This window comes from Oncorhynchus gorbuscha, linkage group LG06, assembly GCF_021184085.1.
Source record: "Oncorhynchus gorbuscha isolate QuinsamMale2020 ecotype Even-year linkage group LG06, OgorEven_v1.0, whole genome shotgun sequence".
In the NCBI taxonomy this organism is placed as follows: Eukaryota; Metazoa; Chordata; class Actinopteri; order Salmoniformes; family Salmonidae; genus Oncorhynchus; species Oncorhynchus gorbuscha.
Window position 1 is genome coordinate 91,440,940 of NC_060178.1, and position 20,095 is coordinate 91,461,034.

Sequence of the window (20,095 nt, forward strand, 5' to 3'; positions counted from 1 at the left end):
TGTCATTTGTTTTTTCAACAGGACAATTACCCAACACACCTCCAGGCTGTGTAAGGGCTATTTGACCAAGGAGAGTGATGGAGTGCTGCATGAGATGACCTGGCCTCCAATCACCTGACCTCAACCCAATTGAGATGATTTGAGATGAGTTGAACCGCAGAGTAAAGGAAAAGCAGCCAACAAGTGCTCAGCATATGCGGGAACTCCAAGACTGTTAGAAAATAATTCCAGGTGAAGCTGGTTGAGAGAATGCCAATAATGTGCAAAGCTGTCATCAAGGAAAAGGGTGGCTACTTTGAAGAATCTCAAATCTCAAATATATTTTGATTTGTTTTACACTGTTTTGGTCACTACATGATTCCATATGTGTTATTTCATAGTTTTGATGTCTTCACTATTATTCTACAATGTAGAAAATAGTCAAAATCAAGAAAAACCCTTGAATGAGTAGGTGTCCAAACTTTTGACTGGTACAGTACCTATGACCATAGTATTTACATTAGCAATTGCTGCACAGTTTAGTGGTGGATCAAGTGAATGAAGGCTACCGTTGGCCTTGTATGTTTTGATCCAGAACAAATAAGATGAAATGTGAGTGAAATATGAATGAATGTTATTGTTCATTGGTTGAAATCAAATCAAAACACATTTTATTTGTCACATGTGCTGAATACAACAGGTGCAAACCTTACTGTTACAAGCCCTTAACCAACAATGTAGTTTTAAGAAAAATAAGAGTTAAGACCTAAATTTACTAAGAGTAAATGAAAGAGTAGGTGTGTTTAAACGTTTGACTGGTACTGTATCTTAAGATGAACGCACTAACTGTAAGTTGCTCTGGAAGGTCTCCCGAGTGGCGCAGTGGTCTAAGGCACTGCATTGCAGTTGCCAGCTGTGCCACTAGAGATTCTGGTTTGTCTCTGGACCTACTCACTGTCGCAGTCATACTCTGGACCTAGTTTTGTCCCATGGAATAAATGTTGTGGATCTTAATGTTTTTCCTCATAATCCTGGAATATTGGACCACCATTTTATTACGTTTGCAATCGCAACAAATAATCTGCTCAGACCCCAACCATAAAAAGTCGTGCTATTAAATTCTCAGACAACCCAAAGATTCCTTGATGCCCTTTCAGACTCGTTCTGCCTACCCAAGGACGTCAGAGAACAAAAATCAGTTAACCACCTAACTGAGAAACTAAATTTAACCTTGCGCAATACTCTAGATGTAGTTGCACCTCTAAAAACTAAAAACATTTGTCATAAGAAACTAGTTCCCTGGTATACAGAAAATACCCGAGCTCTGAAGCAATTCTTCCAGAAAATTGGAACTGAAATGGCGCCACACCAAACTGGAAGTCTTCCGACTAGCTTGGAAAGACAGTACCGTGCAGTATCGAAGAGCCCTCTTGAAAAAGCCAAACCTTGACCCAGAAAATATAAAAAAACTATCGGCCTATATCGAATCTTCCACTGAATCAACTCACTGCCTTCCTGAAGACAAACAATGTATACGAAATGCTTCAGTCTGGTTTTAGACCCCATCATAGCACTGAGACTGCACTTGTGAAGGTGGTAAATGACCTTTTCATGGCATCAGACCGAGGCTCTGCACCTGTCCTCGTGCTCCTAGACCTGCTTTTGATACCATCGACCACCACATTCTTTTGGAGAGATTGGAAACTCAAATTGGTCTACATTTACATTTACATTTAAGTCATTTAGCAGACGCTCTTATCCAGAGCGACTTACAAATTGGTCTACACAGACAAGTTCTGGCTTGGTTTAGATCTTATCTGTCGGAAAGATAACAGTTCGTCTCTGTGAATGGTCTGTCCTCTGACAAATCAACCGTAAATTTCGGTGTTCCTCAAGGTTCTGTTTTAGGACCATTATTGTTTTCACTATATATTTTACCTCTTGGGGATGTCTTTCGAAAACATAATGTTAACTTTCACTGCTATGCGGATGACACACAGCTGTACATTTCAATGAAACATGGTAAAGCCCCAAAATTGCCCTCGCAAGTAGCCTGTGTTTCAGACGTAAGGAAGTGGATGGCTGCAAACTTTCTACTTTTAAACTCGGACAAAACAGAGATGCTTGTTCTAGGTCCCAAGAAAAAAAGAGATCTTCTGTTGAATCTGACAATTAATCTTGATGGTTGTACAGTCGTCTCAAATAAAACTTTGAAGAACCTTGGCATTACTCAGAACCCTGATCTCTCTTTTGACGAACATATCAAGACTGTTTCAAGGACAACTTTTTTCCATCCACGTAACATTGCAAAAATCAGAAACTTTCTGTCCAAAAATTATGCAGAAAAATGAATCCATGCTTTTGTTACTTCTAGGTTAGACTACTGCAATGCTCTACGTTCTGGCTACCCGGATAAAGCACTAAATAAACTTCAGTTAGTGCTAAATACGGGCTGCTAGAATCCTGACTAGAACCCAAAAATGTGATCATATTACTCCAGTGCTAGCCTCCCTACACTAGCTTCCTGTTAAGGCGAGGGCTGATTTAAAGGTTTTACTGCTAACCTACAAAACATTACATGGGCTTGCTTCTACCTATCTTTCCGATTTGGTCCTGCCGTACATACCTACACGTACGCTCCGGTCACAAGACGCAGGCCTCCTAATTGTCCCTAGAATTTCTAAGCAAACAGCTGGAGGCAGGGCTTTCTCTTAAAGAGCTCAAATTTTATGGAATGGTCTGCCTACCTATGTGAGAGACACAGACTCGGTCTCAACCTTTAAGTCTTTACTGAAGACTCATCTCTTCAGTAGGTCATATGATGGCCCAGGAGTGTGAAGGTGAACGGAAAGGCTCTGGAGCAACGAACCGCCCTTGCTGTCTCTACCTGGCCGGTTCACCTCTCTCCACTGGGATTCTCTGCCTCTAACCCTATTACAGGTGCTGAGTCACTGGCTTACTGGTGCTCTTCCATGCTGTCCCTAGGAGGGGTGCGTAACTTGAGTGGGTTGAGTCACTGAAGTGATCTTCCTGTCTGGGTTGGCGCCCCCTCTTGGGTTGTGCCGTGGCGGAGATCTTTGTGGGCTATACTCAGCCTTGTCTCAGGGTGGTAGGTTGATGGTTGGAGATATCCCTCTAGTGGTGTGGGGGTTGTGCTTTGGCAAAGTGGGTGGGGTTCTATCCTGCCTGTTTGGCCCTGTCTGGGGGTATCATCGGATGGGGCCACAGTGTCTCCTGACCCCTCCTGTCTCAGCCTCCAGTATTTATGCTGCAGTAGTTTATGTCTTGGGGGGTTAAGGTCAGTCTGTTATATCTGGAGTACTTCTCCTGTCTTATCCGGTGTCCTGTGTGAATTTAAGTATGCTCTCTCTAATTCTTTCTTTCTTTCTTTCTTTCTTTCTTTCTTTCTCTCTCTCTCTCTCTCTCAGAGGACCTGAGCCCTAGGACCATGTCTCAGGACAACCCGGCATGATGACTCCTTGCTGTCCCCAGTCCACTTGGCTGTGCTGCTGCTCCAGTTTCAACTGTTCTGCCTGCGGCTATGGAACACTGACCTGTTCAATGGACGTGCTAACTGTCCCAGACCTGCTGTTTTCAACTCTCTAGAGACAGCAGAAGTGGTAGAGATACTCTCAATGATCGGCTATGAAAAGCCAACTGACATTTACTCCTGAGGTGCTGACTTGTTGCAACCTCGACAACTACTGTGATTATTATTATTTGACCATGGTGGTCATTTATGAACATTTGAACATCTTGGCCATGTTCTGTTATAATGTCCACCATGCACAGCCAGAAGAGGACTGGCCACCCCTCATAGCCTGGTTCCTCTCTAGGTTTCTTCCTAGGTTTTGGCCTTTCTAGGGAGTTTTTCCTAGCCACCGTGCTTCTACACCTGCATTGCTTGCTGTTTGGAGTTTTAGTCTGGGTTTCTGTACAGCACTTTGAGATGTCAGCTGATGTAAGAAGGGCTAAAGAAATATATTTGATTTGAGTCCAGTCTCTATTGCAGCTGGCCCTGACCGGGAGAACCACGGGGCAGCACACAATTGGCCCAGCGTCGTCTGGGTTCGGGGAGGGTTTGGCTGGCAGAGATGTCCTTGTCCCATCACGCTCTAGCGACTCCTGTGGCGGGCCAGGCACATGTATGCTGACATGGTCGCAAGGTGTACGGTGTTTCCTCCGACACATTGGTGTGGCTGGCTTCTGGGTTAACCGTTTAGTGTGGTTTGGTTGGGTTGTGTTTCGGAGGACGCATGGCTCTCGACCTTCGCCTCTCCTGAGTCTGTATGGGAGTTACAGCAATGATACAAGACTGTAACTACCAATTGGATACCACGAAAAAGGGGTAAAAACAATACATTGCTCTGGATGTAAGAGTGTCTGCTAAATGACTAAAATGTAAACATAATATTTTATAATCTATTCAAAGGGGTTATCTGTACCAAAATGATGTAGCTACTGTGCTGCCTGCATCACCAGGTCAATATTCTGACACATGTTGAGCAATATCAACACTTTTTGACAGATCACTTCAAAATCTGTTCAATGATCAAAATGGATTTTATGAAAATTATAAACATTTCTTTTCAATCTCTGTCAACTCCTGACTGCGTGCTCGTCAATGCAACTCGTCAATGCCCCCTCCTAGCGGTCACATTGAAGATAACCACACTCAACTAACCCACAGCTCTTTAGGACCAAGCGTCTCATAATCTTGAGCGCAATTTGGAGAAGTACTGTAGCTAGCTAGCTTTGACTGTGCAGAATTTTAGGTGAAAACTCTCACATGTTCTGTCCAGATACTGCAACCCGTTACCGGGAAAGTGAACAAATAAATATGTGTCTGGATGATTAATATTTTGAAGGTCCTTATATAAGTAGATATTCACAAATTAGTCCTATTTATTCTGGTAAAGCAGTCTTTGGAGAATAACAAGGTGTTGTTTTCGGTGAGTAGCTAACGTTTGCTAGTATGCTATTACACTGTCAACTACCACAAGACGAATTTACAAAATACGAAGCTGTATATATCTATCTATGTCAGTCATTTGCTACTTATGTTGAATTGACCTAGCTAGCTAACTGGCTAGTTAGCCCTGGTGTTCAGATGCTGTCCCTGCCACCAGCAAGTTTGCTCTCCATAATAAATATAAAAAATACGTTCTGTAATAAGTTGATTTGCCAGCTGATATAGCTAGCTACTGTTATGTATTTTCTATATTCACTGGTTAGTTAATGGTTATATTGATGTAGTGTCACTGCCGGTTGAAGTCGGAGCCTGAGACAAACCAAAGAGTTGACAGTGGATTAGCTAGCTACAAGCTAAAGTTAGTTAACTAACCTAAGTCGATAGCTAGCCACTTGAAGTTATCCTGAAACTTTCATCCAAAAATCGTTTGTATTGTTTCTTGCTATCCAAGACTTGCAATTGAGCATTTCCTAAACATGCATTATACGTAGTTCATCAGCTAGCTAACTAGTTATTTTGGTTCGGTACACCGTGTTTATTCTGCTGTATTTTCAGCTAACGCGTTACTCTCATCCGAGTTATTTTTAGGAAAGCGCGAGGATAGACATGCAGGTTATTATTAGAAGGCCTCAAAATGGAAGAAAGTGTTGCGGTTTGTCATGTCTGATGTACTCTGTACTTGTTGTCTGTGGCTTTTTAGATCTGGCAGCAGCGTACTTTGTCAATCATGAACATATTGTAATTTTATTCAAAATAATATAACAATTAACTTGATCTATTCTTTAGCCATGGATATGGAACGACAGAAACGAAGGGAGGAAATCCAGAAAGCTATGGGCTTTATTCAGTAAGACATCTTAATATTTTTATTTTTCTATATAGTCGGTACACATAAACACGAAGAACGTACGTGAGGTGGCACTGATTAATGTATCTCACATTTTCTCTACAGGTCCTCCTTGCCTTTCCCAGAGCCTGAGAATTATGCGGTACCTATGTGTTGCTTACAATGTTTATTCTCTTGCCTGACCCAAATTGGTCAAGCCACCTGCCTGTCGTCAATTGTATCCTTCCACAAATCTGCTCTTTATCTCAGTTCTGAATGATCTTTTATCATCCTCATGATCTCTCTTCTCCCCTGCCGCCTCCTATTCTTCAGGCTTTTTTGACCCAGTTGGTGTGTAACTTGCTGGACGAGGGAAACACAGTGTTTCGGGATGGGGAATGGAGGCAGGCAGCGCAGCATTACAGTGAGGGAGTCAACGTGGCCCGCTATGCTCAGGCAGAGGCACTGGTCATTCCCCCTGAGCTTCTGGAGAGCCTCTATGTCAACAGGGCAGCGGCACACTCTCAGTTTGTAAGACATACACACACTTAACAATATTGAAATGATTAACATATTCTCAAAAGTTGTTAAAGCAGTAATTATAAACTGGGTGGTTCAAGCCCTGAATGCTGATTGGCTGAAAGCTGTGGTATATCAGACGGTATACCACAGGTATGACAGAACATTTATTTTTACTGCTCTAATTACATTGGTAGCCAGTTTATAATAGCAATAAGGCACCTCAGGGGGTTGTGGTATATGGCCAATATACCACGACTAAGGGCTGTGTCCAGGCCCTCCTCGTTGCGTCGCAGATAGGAACAGCCCTTAGCCGTGGTATATTGGCCTTATTGCTTAATTATATCAGGCCATAATGGATCCCACATTTAAGTCAGTTCTTACACCCAGTCCCCATCTTCGCTCCCTTTCCACCTCCCCTCTTTCTGTTTGTCTCTCTTTGTCTGTCTCTCTCCCCCAGGGGGAGTTTGAGCGGGGCGTACAGGACTGTGATAGCGCGCTGTGCGTGTGTGAGGGCAGTCGCAGGGCTCTCTACAGGAAAGCTCTATGTCTGAGAGAACTGGGCCGGCTCAGGGAGGCCTATGAGTGTGGCACCGGGTGCCTGCTCACTGCCCCACATGTAAGTCAAGGCCACATGACACCCAAGGGCACTTGAACTGTAGTTAAATTAAAATGATGAATCCTTGTAGGATTCATATGGGATCACCAATTTATTTCATGACATCATTTTAGTTACTCACATTTCTTTAATGTGTCATGTCAGTTAGTCTTATTGTTTATGGAATGTACTTTCTGTGTCATACAGGACAGGCAGGTGGGTGAACTGGCCCAGGACCTGGCTAATAAACTGGGCCTGAAGGTTCGTAAGGCCTACATCAGCTCTCAGGTGAGTTCAGACACGTGACTCTCAATAGTAGGAATGCGCCCCTCAAAGATCAAAACGATATCTGCCACGGGCCAATATAAATGTTACTGTTGTCTTCACAGGTGGAGTCCTCAACGTCAGGGAGGGAGAGCAATAGAGAGAATTCTTCACCCACAGGAGAGGTGAGTGTCTGGTTGTCTTGGATTTTGTTTTCTTCTCATTGCCATTTTCTTATTAAGGGCTAATGGGATGAATGGTTGTTTTAATTGTCCCAGGGTCATTAGGGTTTGGCCGGGGTAGGCCGTCATTGTAAATAAGAATTTGTTCTTCACTGACTTGCCTAGTTAAAAAATGTTTACCAAGCCTTGTCTCTTTTTATTTAGACGTCCGCCAACGGGCTAGAATCTTTGACTGACATTGCATCAGGTATGGCAGTTAAACATGAAAACGTAACATCACGTTTAACTTGAATGATTTATTTGTCATTGTCATTATCGTTCTTCTCTAAAATTTCCTTCTCTATGGTCCTATTACTTAATTTCTAGTTTTTCTTCGTCCCTCCTCCGTTCCAGCTGATCTGTCCAGTGCCCAGTGTATCCCTGCCCCTCTGGCCACGCCCATCCCTGTCAGCGACGAGCCCTCGAGCCCAGTGGCCATGCCCTGTGCTGACCTATCAGAGAGCCCCAGTACAGTCCTACCGCCCATGCCCTACTCCGTTCCCGTGTCGGAGCACATGGAGGAATGCAGCGTGATCGCTGACGATCTGGACAGCCTGCTGGGGGACTGCATCTCCAAGAAAGTCAGCGAGGTGAGAGGGTTGCTACTAGGATCACTCCAAGGCAGGATGCTGGTTGTGCTGTGCCCTCCCTCTGTTGACGGGAAAGGATGTACAGACAACACTATATGAATATTTAAGAAAGTATCTCTGTGACTTGGCTGACCAAGGGTGCACATTTTAGTGGTTTAAAGGAGAAGTCTGCTTTTTTACAACCTAATCTCTAGTTTTGATGTAAATGGCATGTTATAGAAGGGTCCAGATCTTTAAAAGAAAATATTTCACTTTTTGAGGAACTTACCCCAAACCAGAGATTCACTTCCTCGTTGTGCAGTATGTGGGCTCTGAAAAAACATGAACAAAAGCTCTAAAAACACCCTAATATGTGGTTTGTAAAACAGGAAAGCTCTCCATATAGTGATGCAGGTCTTTAGTTGTTGTACACATGAAATTGTGCCATTCTGTACGTTATCCGCAACGTTATATTCAATTTTGTGCGACTCAAGCTGTTTCTCCTATGCAGCTGTTCCATTCTCTGTGTAGCTTGCTGCTAGAGTGGCTAGAGAGGAGTTGCTACAAAATGTAATATAATGTTCGGAATGATACAATTTAATGTGTACGACATCTAAAGACCTGCATCACTATACTGAGAGTTTTCCTGTTTCTAAAACAACATATTTGGGTGTTTTTTTGAGCTTTTGTTCGTGTTTTTTCAGATCCCCCATACTGCACCCCGAGAATGAGGAAGTCAATCGTTGGTTTGGTGTAAGTTTTTCAAAAACAAGTGAAATCGCAAAAAAAGTGTCTTCACTATTCTATAACATCCCATTTAAAACCAAAATAGATTTGGTTGTAAAAAAGCAGTCTTCTTCATTAACTTCCACCACTGTACACAAGTACATTACACGGAGCACAGAGTTAAAGTGGGTCAAAGAAGTATTTAGTCAGCCACCATTTGTGCAAGTTCTCCCACTTAAAAAGATGAGAGGCCTGTAATTTTCATCATAGATACACTTCAACTATGACAGACAAAATAAGAAAAAAAAATCCAGAAAATCACATTGTATGATTTTTAATGAATTTATTTGCAAATTATGGTGGAAAATAAGTATTTGGTCAATAACAAAAGTTTCTCAATACTTTGATATATACCCTTTGTTGGCAATGACAGAGGTCAAATGTTTTCTGTAAGTCTTCACAAGGTTTTCACACACTGTTGCTGGTATTTTGGCCCATTCCTCCATGCAGATCTCCTCTAGAGCAGTGATGTTTTGGGGCTGTTGCTGGGCAATACGGACTTTCAACTCCCTTCAAAAATTTTCTATGGGGTTGAGATCTCGAGACTGGCTAGGCCACTCCAGGACCTTGAAATGCTTCTTACGAAGCCACTCCTTCGTTGCCCGGGCGGTGTGTTTGGGATCATTGTCATGCTGAAAGACCCAGCCACGTTTCATCTTCAATGCCCTTGCTGATGGAAGGAGGTTTTCACTCAAAATCTCACGATACATGGCCCCATTAATTCTTTCCTTTACACGGATCAGTCGTCCTGGTCTCTTTGCAGAAAAACAGCCCCAAAGCATGATGTTTCCACCCCCATACTTCACAGTAGGTATGGTGTTCTTTGGATGCAACTCAGCATTCTTTGTCCTCCAAACAAGACAAGTTGAGTTTTTACCATAAAGTTCTCTTTTGGTTTGATCTGACCATATGACAATCTCTCAATCTTCTTCTGGATCATCCAAATGCTCTCTAGCAAACTTCAGACGTGCCTGGATGTGTACTGGCTTAAGCAGGGGGACACGTCTGGCACTACAGGATTTGAGTCCCTGGCGGCGTAGTGTGTTACTGATGGTAGGTTTTGTTACTTTGGTCCCAGCTCTCTGCAGGTCATTCACTAGGTCCCCCCGTGTGGTTCTGGGAGTTTTGCTCACCGTTCTTGTGATAATTTTGACCCCACAGGGTGAGATCTTCCGTGGAGCCCCAGATCGAGGGAGATTATCAGTGGTCTTGTATGTCTTCCATTTCCTAATAATTGCCCCCACAGTTTATTTCTTCAAACCAAGCTGCTTACCTATTGCAGATTCAGTCTTCCCAGCCTGGTGCAGGTCTACAATTTTGTTTCTGGTGTCCTTTGACAGCTCTTTGGTCTTGGCCATAGTGAAGTTTGGAGTGTGACTGTTTGAGGTTGTGGACAGGTGTCTTTTATACTGATAACAAGTTCAAACAGGTGCCATTAATACAGGTAACGAGTGGAGGACAGAGGAGCCTCTTAAAGAAGTTACAGGTCTGTGAGAGCCAGAATTCTTGCTTGTTTGTAGGTGACCAAATACTTATTTTCCACCATAATTTGCAAATAAATTCATTAAAAATCCTACAATGTGATTTTCTGGATTTTTTTTCCCTCATTTTGTCTGTCATAGTTGAAGTGTACCTATGATGAAAATTATAGGCCTCATCTTTTTAAGTGGGAGAACTTGCACAATTGGTGGCTGACTAAATACTTTTTTGCCCCACTGTATGTATTTCTGGTCTAGAAGGAGATTTAGAATAAGATGGATAATGTCATGTCTCTGTCTCTCCCTCAGTCACAAAGCCCAGTCCAGGGTGCTATCCCCACCAACCTCCCCAACACAGCTGTGGGTCTGCACCCCCCCATACTCCTCCAGCCTCCCTGCCCCCTCGCCCCAGCTCCCCCCCTGCCTTCTTCAGCTCCTCGGTCAGTCAGATGCCCTCCTTGGAGCCTTACCCCTCACTGGGCCAGAGGGACCAGACCTCCACACAGGCGCTGGACGCCCTGGGGGCCTTCTCCCCGGGGACAGGGGACATGGAGGGTAAAGGAGGGGTTGGAATTGGAGGCCTGGACTCACTCTCTGAGTACACTTTTCCTGGTGAGTGGATGAGACATATGAACAAGGTGTATGGGTCAGAGGGTGTGTGTGTGTGTGTGTTTGGGGATGTCAATTCCATCAAAACAGTAAAGCCATTGTAGCAGGCTTTTTGGCCATTATCCAGTCTTTTACAACGATACAGTTTAAATGTGCGTTGGCTGTTTCTTAAACCTTCACTGGGACTGCCCAGCGACCCCGAACAGTCCTCGGGGCGTTAGTTGTTGTTGAAGCTAGTCCGTGTCAGCAGCACTGCTGTGAGGCCATATGGTGTCTGATATCTGTGTCCTTGTGTTGCTGTTCTCCAGGGGGAAGAATCTCTCACAGCTTCATCCCTGGGATCTGCAACCACAGCTCCACTCACACAGTAAGACAGCAGCACAACGCCTGAACACCACGATGGATACTCAACTTCTTTCTCCTCTTTTATCATGACATGGATGTCTTTCTCTTCTTACTCTGCTTGTGTTCTGCAGGCCCCAGATTACATTTATTCTGTTGTCATTTCTCGCTGTTGAGATACATGCAAGTTATCGGAACTAGGAGTAAGTTGTGTTTTTTGATAACACTTAAATCTGTTGATGGATTGGTGTGTTTTCCCCCCTCAGAATGTCCCAGCAGGTACTAACCTCTCCCTGCTCTCCCGGAACCCACTGGCTGCCACCCACGAGTTCAGACAGGCTTGCCATGCCTGTTACAGCCGCATAGGTACACACTGATACCTTCACCTTTCTGTTCCCACTCCAGAATATGTTACGTTAATAATTTCTTTCTTTTATACTGAGCAGTATTAAGTCAATATTGTCTGTTACATCAATGCTTACATAATTGACCCTTGTGGGATAAATCATTTATATTGAATTGAGTGCTACAGTTGAATGTCCCCCTAATCTTCTCTCTGCAGGTCCACGGGTGATTGACTACCAGTACCAGCCAGAGGCGGCTCACCGCTGTAAGAGGGACGTGCTGCTGTGTCGCTTTAAAAATACAGACGACCCCACATGGAAGAGAGTCAGGCCTCGCCCCGCTAGAAACAACTTCCTTGGGGCCTTTGTGCTCTGCAAAGGTACGTGTGTGTGTGTACGTACGTGTGTTCACTCACTCAAATAAGCACTGATGGTTGAACGTAATCTCTCACTGCAGAATTCTGGCAGTAGTTTTTTTAATGCCTGCTGCCCATCAGTGATAGTAAAGATCATCTACTCTCTACCTTCCTCCTCCGTCTCCCTGAAGAGGTCCAGGAGCGTCAGGAGTGCCAGTATGGGGAGAACTGCACGTTTGCATACTGCCAGGAGGAAATAGACGTGTGGACCCAGGAGAGGAAGGGGGCTCTGAGCAGGGAGCTGCTGTTTGACCCGCTGGGAAGCACCGAGAGACGGGCACTCAGCGTCACACGCCTGCTGCAGCTACACATGGGCATGTTCATGTTCCTCTGTGAGGTAGGGTGTGATACACACAGACCCCCACATGGAGAACTTTGAAGAATTCAGTATGTACAGAACATTCACACACTCTTTCCTCCTCTGCAGGAATGTTTTGACAGTAAGCCTCGCATTATCAGCAAACGAAGCAAAGAGAACTTGGCTGTCTGCTCAAACCTCACCGCCCGACATCCCTTCGATGATAACAAGTGTGTCTTCTAGAACTTTCTGTCCTTGAGTGTATCAGATCCAGACAAGCAGTTTGCCTTAGCATAATCCAATTTCCCTCAGACAATATTAGTCAGCTACTTTCACCTTGGCCCCTTCTATGTTCTTCTCGCCCTCTCCTTCTCTCTTTCTCCATCTCATTTCTCTCTTCCACGTCTCCTCAGGTGCCTAGTGCATGTGGTGCGTTCGGCCAACGTGCGCTACAGTAAGGTGCGCCCGCTGCACCCCCTCTGCCAGTTTGACGTGTGTCGCCACGAGGTGCGTTACGGCTGCCAGCGCGAGGACAGCTGCTCCTTCGCCCACTCCGTCATAGAACTCAAGTGCTGGGTACTGCAGCAGGACACAGGTACACGAAGTACACATGTTTATATACACACACACACACACACACACACACACACACACACACACACACACACACACACACACACACACACACACACACACACACACACACACACAACAAAGGATTGCTGCAAAATAATCAAAGTTCATTCTATCATCTGTTACTTTGTCTCTCAGGTATCACCCACGAGGAGATGGTACAGGAGTCCAAGAGGCACTGGTACAGGCTAGAGCAAAATGCTCAGAGACAGAAGGTGAGCGTGAGATCGGCACCATGCCCTAATACAATACATAATTTTTGTTATTTTAAGGGCCTGATTTACAAAATGTCCCTCTCTCTTTCAGCCTATGCATGTCCCACACCAGAGCTGTGGTGGGGTGGGGGGAATAGGAGGGGGAGACAATCTCGGGGGTGGAGGGGTTGGCTCCGGAGGTGGAGGAGGGAGAGGCAGAGGGCTGAACCTGAAGATGAAGTTTGTCTGTGGCCAGTGTTGGAGGGACGGACAGGTCAATGAACCAGACAAGGCCCTCAAGTACTGCACTGCTAAAGCAAGGCACAGGTGAGAGACTAGGGCGGCCTGGGGCCATATCAAACTGACATCTGCACTTCTCTTGTCAATATAAGGCTGCAGGGGCTACCATCTGATTTATGACCAGGCCTGAACTGATATTTATTGGATCAAAGGAATGTTAATGAAATAGGCCCATTAAAAGATTAACTCTATAGAAATACAAAATACCTCTCTCTGAATGGTCAATTTCACTAATTTGATAGGGGGGAAAATAACTCTAATTTTCTTTTGCCCATATCTCCCTCTCTTCCTCTTTCCCCCTCTCTCCAGCTGGACTAAGGAGCGTCGGGTATTGCTTGTGAAATCCTTTGAGAAGAAGAAGTGGGTTGTTGTGCGGCCGCTTCCCTTCTCCCGTACATACCCACAGCAGTACGACGTAAGTGTCTCCCCCTCCTTCACTCTTTTCTCCCCCCTCTCTCATACACAGCCACATAAGTATGACCTGAGTCACCCCTCCTTTTCTCCATCCAACCCTTCTCTCTGGGTCTGTTTTTAATCTCTCCAGTCAGTCAGATCCAGGAGACCTCTCACATGCTGAGTACAGCTGACTGTCTACAGCCCACCTTATCCAATCTCCCATTTACCTCTAGTGTTTCAGCAACCCTCTCATCCCCTATAACATTGCCTGCATATAGTGTTTACCTAATAAGCATTTTTACCTTTTTTCCACAATAGGTTAGCTAATACTTGTGAAGGAAAAGGGTTTCGGTTTCAAATAAAAACACAATAAAATCACAGGAAAGCAGGGGTTGGAACCGGTTCAGGGAACAGAACTGAACATTTTTTTTTTTTTTTTTTTGAGGAACAAAATCAAATCCGGGAATCAAAGTGATCTGTAGTGTTCCAGAACAGAACCGTTATTTTTCTAATCTTGAATACCACTTATGTTATTTTTTGTTTGTTCTAAAAATGTATAGTATATACAGTGCATTCGGGAAGTATTCAGACCCCTTTTCCTCATTTTATGTTACAGCCTTATTCTAAAATACCCTACTATGACAAAACAAAAACAGTTTTTTCAAAATTTGTTCAAATCTATTAGTTAAAAAAAAAGTCACATTTACTCAGTACTTTGTTGAAGCACCTTTGGCGGCAATTACAGCCTTGAGTCTTCTTGGCACACCTGTATTTGGGGAGTTTCTCCCATTCTTCTCTGCAGATCTGCTCAAGATCTGTCAGGTTGGATTGGGAGCGTCACTGCACAGCTATTTTCAGGTCTCTCGAGATGTTCAATCGGGTTCAAGTCTGTGCTCTGGCTGGGACACTCAAGGACATTGAGATAGACTTGTCCCGAAGTATCTCTTGTGTTGTTTTGTCTGTGTGCTTAAGGTTGTTCTCTTGTTGGAAGGTGAACATTCACCTCAGTCTGGGAACCTGCTCCAGAGCACTCGGGACTTCATCAAGGATCTCTCTGTACTTTGCTTTGTTCATCTTTCACTCGATCCTGACTAGTCTCCCAGTCCCTGCTGCTGTAAAACATCCCCACAGCATGATGCTGCCACCACCATGCTTCACTGTAGGGATGGTGCCAGGTTTCCTCTAGACATGATGCTTGGCATTCAGGCCAAAGAGTTCAATCTTGGTTTCATAAGACTAGACAATAATGTATCTAATGGTCTTTAGGTGCCTTTTGGTGCCTTTTGGCAAATTCCAAGCGGGCTTTCATGTGATTTTACTGAGGAGTGGCTTCCGTCTGGGCACTCTACCTGACCATGGCCCTTCTCCCCCGATTGCTCAATTTGGTCGGGCAGCCAGCTCTAGGAAGAGTCTTGGTGGTTCCAAACCTCTTCCATTTAAGAATGATGGAGGCCACTGTGTTCTTGGGGACCTTCTGTGCTGCAGAAATGTTTTGGTACCCTTCCCCAGATCTGTGACTCAACACAATCCTGTCTCGGAGCTATACGGACAATTCGTTCGACCTCGTGGCTTGGTTTTTGCTCTGACATGCACTGTCAACTGTGGGACCTTCTATAGACAGGTGTGCGCCTTTCCAAATCATGTCCAATCAATTGAATTTACCACCAGTGGACTCCAATCAAGTTGTAGAAACATCTCCAAGGATGATCAATGGAAGCAGAACTCAATTTCTGAATACTTATGTAAATAAGCTATTTGTGTTTTTATTTTTAATACATTTGCAGTAGTAGTAAAGCATTGTGTGTAGTTAAAATAAAATGTGGTAAAGTTAAGAGGTCTGAATACTTTCCGAATGCACTGTAATTCTGTAATTTAGTTATGATGCTAGCAATAGCCTAAACACATTCAAATCCACTTCAGGATATTCAGTGCCCTCTTGTTCTTTCCCGGCCTGTGAAATTTGTTGCATCTCGCGCCTGCACTTATCTGACCAATCAAACAGCGCAGGTAGAACAGCTTGATAATTGGTGGAGTAAATTTAATGAGCTAAATGTAAAAACTGTTGATTTCACATGTAAAACATTTTACGAAAAGGAACTATATGAACCGTTATTTAAGGCAGCGGCAGCAGTAGTAGTGCAGCGGCAGCAGTAGTGCAGTAGTAGTGCAGCGGCAGCAGTAGTGCAGTAGTAGTGCAGCGGCAGCAGTAGTGCAGTAGTAGTGCAGCGGCAGCAGTAGTGCAGTAGCAGTAGTGCAGCGGCAGCAGTAGTGCAGTGCAGCGGCAGCAGTAGTGCAGTAGTAGTGCAGCGGCAGCAGTAGTGCAGTAGTAGTGCAGCGGCAGCAGTAGTGCAGTAGTAGTGCAGCGGCAGCAGTAGTAGTGCAGTGCAGTAGTAGTGCAGCGGCAGCAGTAGTGCAGCGGCAGCAGTAGGGCAGCAGTAGTGCAGCAGTAGTGCAGCAGTAGTAGTGCAGCGGCAACGGCAGCAGTAGTGCAGCAGTAGTGCAGCGGCAACTGCAGCAGTAGTGCAGCTGCAGCAGTAGTACAGCGGCAGCAGTAGTGCAGCGGCAACTGCAGCAGTAGTGCAGCTGCAGCAGTAGTACAGCGGCAGTAGTAGTGCAGCGGCAGCAGTAGTGCAGTAGTAGTGCAGCGGCAGCAGTAGGGCAGCAGTAGTGTAGCAGTAGGGCAGCAGTAGTGTAGCAGTAGTGCAGCAGTAGTGCAGCGGCAACGGCAGCAGTAGTGCAGCGGCAACGGCAGCAGTAGTGCAGCAGTAGTGCAGCGGCAGCAGTAGTGCAGCGGCAGCAGTAGTGCAGCGGCAGCAGTAGTGTAGCAGTAGGGCAGCAGTAGTGCAGCGGCAGCAGTAGTGCAGCAGTAGTGCAACGGCAGCAGTAGTGCAGCAGTAGTGCAGCGGCAGCAGTAGTGCAGCGGTAGTGCAGCGGCAGCAGTAGTGCAGCAGTAGTGCAGCGGCAGCAGTAGTGCAGCGGCAACGGCAGCAGTAGTGCAGCGGCAACGGCAGCAGTAGTGCAGCAGTAGTGCAGCGGCAGCAGTAGTGCAGCGGCAGCAGTAGTGCAACGGCAGCAGTAGTGCAGCGGCAGCAGCAGCAGTGCAGTAGTGCAACGGCAGCAGTAGTGCAGCAGCAGGTGCAGCAGTAGTGCAGTGCAGTGCAGCAGTAGTGCAGCGGCAGCAGTAGTGCAGCAGTAGTGCAGCGGCAGCAGTAGTGCAGCGGCAGCGGCAGCAGTAGTGCAGCAGTAGTGCAGCGGCAGCAGTAGTGCAGCGGCAACTGCAGCAGTAGTGCAGCGGCAGCAGTAGTAGTGCAGTGGTAGTGCAGCAGTAGTAGTGCAGCGGCAGCAGTAGTGCAGTGGTAGTGCAGCAGTAGTAGTGCAGCGGCAGCAGTAGTGCAGTAGTGCAGTAGTAGTGCAGCGGCAGTAGTAGTGCAGTAGTAGTGCAGCGGCAGCAGTAGTGCAGTAGTAGTGCAGTAGTAGTGCAGCAGTAGTAGTGCAGCGGCAGCATTAGTAGTGCAGTAGTAGTGCAGCAGTAGTAGTGCAGCGGCAGCAGTAGTGCAGCGGCAGCAGTAGTGCAGTAGTAGTGCAGCGGCAGCAGTAGTGCAGTAGTAGTGCAGCGGCAGCAGTAGTGCAGCGGCAGCAGTAGTGCAGCAGCAGCAGTAGTGCAGTAGTAGTGCAGCAGTAGCGCAGCAGTAGTGCAGTAGTAGCGCAGCAGTAGTGCAGTAGTAGTGCAGCAGTAGTGCAGCAGTAGTGCAGCGGCAGTAGTAGTGCAGCGGCAGCAGTAGTGCAGCGGCAGCAGTAGTGCAGCGGCAGCAGTAGTGCAGCGGCAGCAGTAGTGCAGCGGCAGCAGTAGTGCAGTAGTAGTGCAGTAGTAGTGCAGCGGCAGCAGTAGTAGTGCAGCGGCAGCAGTAGTGCAGTAGTAGTGCAGCGGCAGCAGTAGTGCAGCGGCGGCAGTAGTAGTGCAGCAGTAGTGCAGCGGCAGCAGTAGTAGTGCAGCAGTAGTGCAGCGGCAGTAGTAGTGCAGCAGTAGTGCAGCGGCAGTAGTAGTGCAGCAGTAGTGCAGCGGCAGTAGTAGTGCAGCAGTAGTGCAGCGGCAGTAGTAGTGCAGCAGTAGTGCAGCGGCAGTAGTAGTGCAGCAGGCAGCAGTAGTGCAGCGGCAGTAGTAGTGCAGTAGTAGTGCAGCAGTAGTGCAGCGGCAGTAGTAGTGCAGCAGTAGTGCAGCGGCAGCAGTAGTGCAGCAGTAGTGCAGCGGCAGTAGTAGTGCAGCAGTAGTGCAGCGGCAGTAGTAGTGCAGCAGTAGTGCAGCGGCAGTAGTAGTGCGGCAGTAGTGCAGCAGTAGTGCGGCGGCAGTAGTGCAGCAGTAGTGCGGCGGCAGTAGTGCAGCAGTAGTGCGGCGGCAGTAGTGCAGCAGTAGTGCGGCGGCAGTAGTGCAGCAGTAGTGCGGCGGCAGTAGTGCGGCGGCAGTAGTGCGGCGGCAGTAGTGCAGCAGTAGTGCGGCGGCAGTAGTGCAGCAGTAGTGCGGCGGCAGTAGTGCGGCGGCAGTAGTGCAGCAGTAGTGCGGCGGCAGCAGTAGTGCAGCGGCAGTAGTAGTGCGGCGGCAGTAGTAGTGCAGTAGTAGTGCAGCGGCGGCAGTAGTGCAGTAGTAGTGCAGCGGCGGCAGTAGTGCAGTAGTAGTGCAGCGGCGGCAGTAGTGCAGTAGTAGTGCAGCGGCGGCAGTAGTGCAGTAGTAGTGCAGCGGCGGCAGTAGTGCAGTAGTAGTGCAGCGACGGCAGTAGTGCGGTGGCGGTAGTGCAACAACGGCTGTAGTGCAACAACAGCAGTAGTGCGGCGGCGGTAGTATGGTAATAATAAAGCAGTGTCTCCCTAGATGTGTGTCCATGTGATGAAGCAGAAGAAGTGCCACTACATCGGAAATTGTTCCTTCGCCCACAGTCTGGAGGAGAGGGACGTCTGGACGTACATGAAGGACAACAGCTGTAAAATTTTCTGTTGCTTTTCCTCTCATTATGTTCCTCTCTTTTTGTGTGCCAAACAAATAATGTATTTAAAGTGTATCTGTTGGAAATGCTAACCCCCGTCCTGTCCACAGTGAGGGACATGCAGCAGATGTATGACATGTGGCTCACGATGACCAATCAGAACAGACGCACTGACAGAAGCCTCATGACCCCGCCTCCGGAGGAGAAACAGGTTTCGATGACAACCGACTACACCGAGTCATTGGTGAGGGGCTTTCAAGTCATGAGTTTCATTAAAGACGAGTGGCTTTTTGTGTTTGATATGGAAAGACCATTTAATTTGTCTCTGTCAGTCTGGGCAGCGGTTGTCGGAAGGAGGAGATATGTGAGTGTTGTCGTGCTGAGGAGGAGCTGGCCCTGGAGACGTGGATAGGAGACCCCGCTCCCACTACACCAGAGACCAGCTACAGTACCTACCGCCTGTGACATCAGTCTGAATGCAAACACACATACACACCTTACAGTACAACAAATTGCTGTTGCAACGGGCACCAACTCGTGTGACGCACACACACAGAAAGTTGTGTATAAGAACATTCACGCCCATAATCTGAAGGGTTTGGCAGTTAACTTCAATCTGAACCTCAGTGTATCTCTAACGCTGCAGATGTCAATGTACTTTATATGTGTCCATTATATTACCATTGAAGGCAAATATCGAATTGTCAGCAAAAAGAAAAGGCCCCAAAGTCGCCCCTTCTAACGAATACGGAGTGGCTGTGTGGCCAATACTTCTTCCTGATGACTAAACAACCGAACAAATTAGCCTGCATAATATATTTTAAAAAAAAGTTTTTTGAAGTTCGTTCAAATCGCCCTAGTTTTTTTTAAATGTCAGCTGTTAAGAAATATGAGGCAAGTGCGCAGAACGTGATTCGGTTGTTTAGCTCTGGGAATGAGGCGCCCAGGGGGGCAGTACATGGGTCGTGCAGCATCAACCTTAAAAATAAGCCCCTTATCTATGTAGCTAGGGGTAAATGTCTACAACCAAATCCTACCCTCCTTCCCTTGTGGGAACGTAGAAAGAGGGAGAGAGAAATCGGACAGAAATGGTTTGTACGCCATTTTGTTTGTCCATGAGAGTTGGTGCTTCACTCTATTCGTCTGCCATATTGGTAGAGTATGAATGTAAAGCCAGTCTTTATGAGGAAGTCAAAAAAATAATTATGGTTGTGGAATGTATTCGGAATACCCAAGACAAATCTTATATAACATTTAAAATGACCCCCTATCCCCCCTTTTATTAATAGAAATGGCACAGTAGTCTTGGTTATATACTGTAAGCAAGCTAGGCAGCCCTACCTGTGGCCAGCAACGACACGTATACACATTCACA

At 46.3% G+C, this 20,095-nt stretch overlaps 1 pseudogene; it reads left to right on the forward strand.

Annotated features, from left to right (window-relative positions):
• Positions 1 to 4,696: 4,696 nt before the first annotated feature.
• LOC124038524 lies at positions 4,697 to 19,680 on the forward strand (annotated as a pseudogene).
• The last annotated feature ends 415 nt before the right edge of the window (positions 19,681 to 20,095 follow it).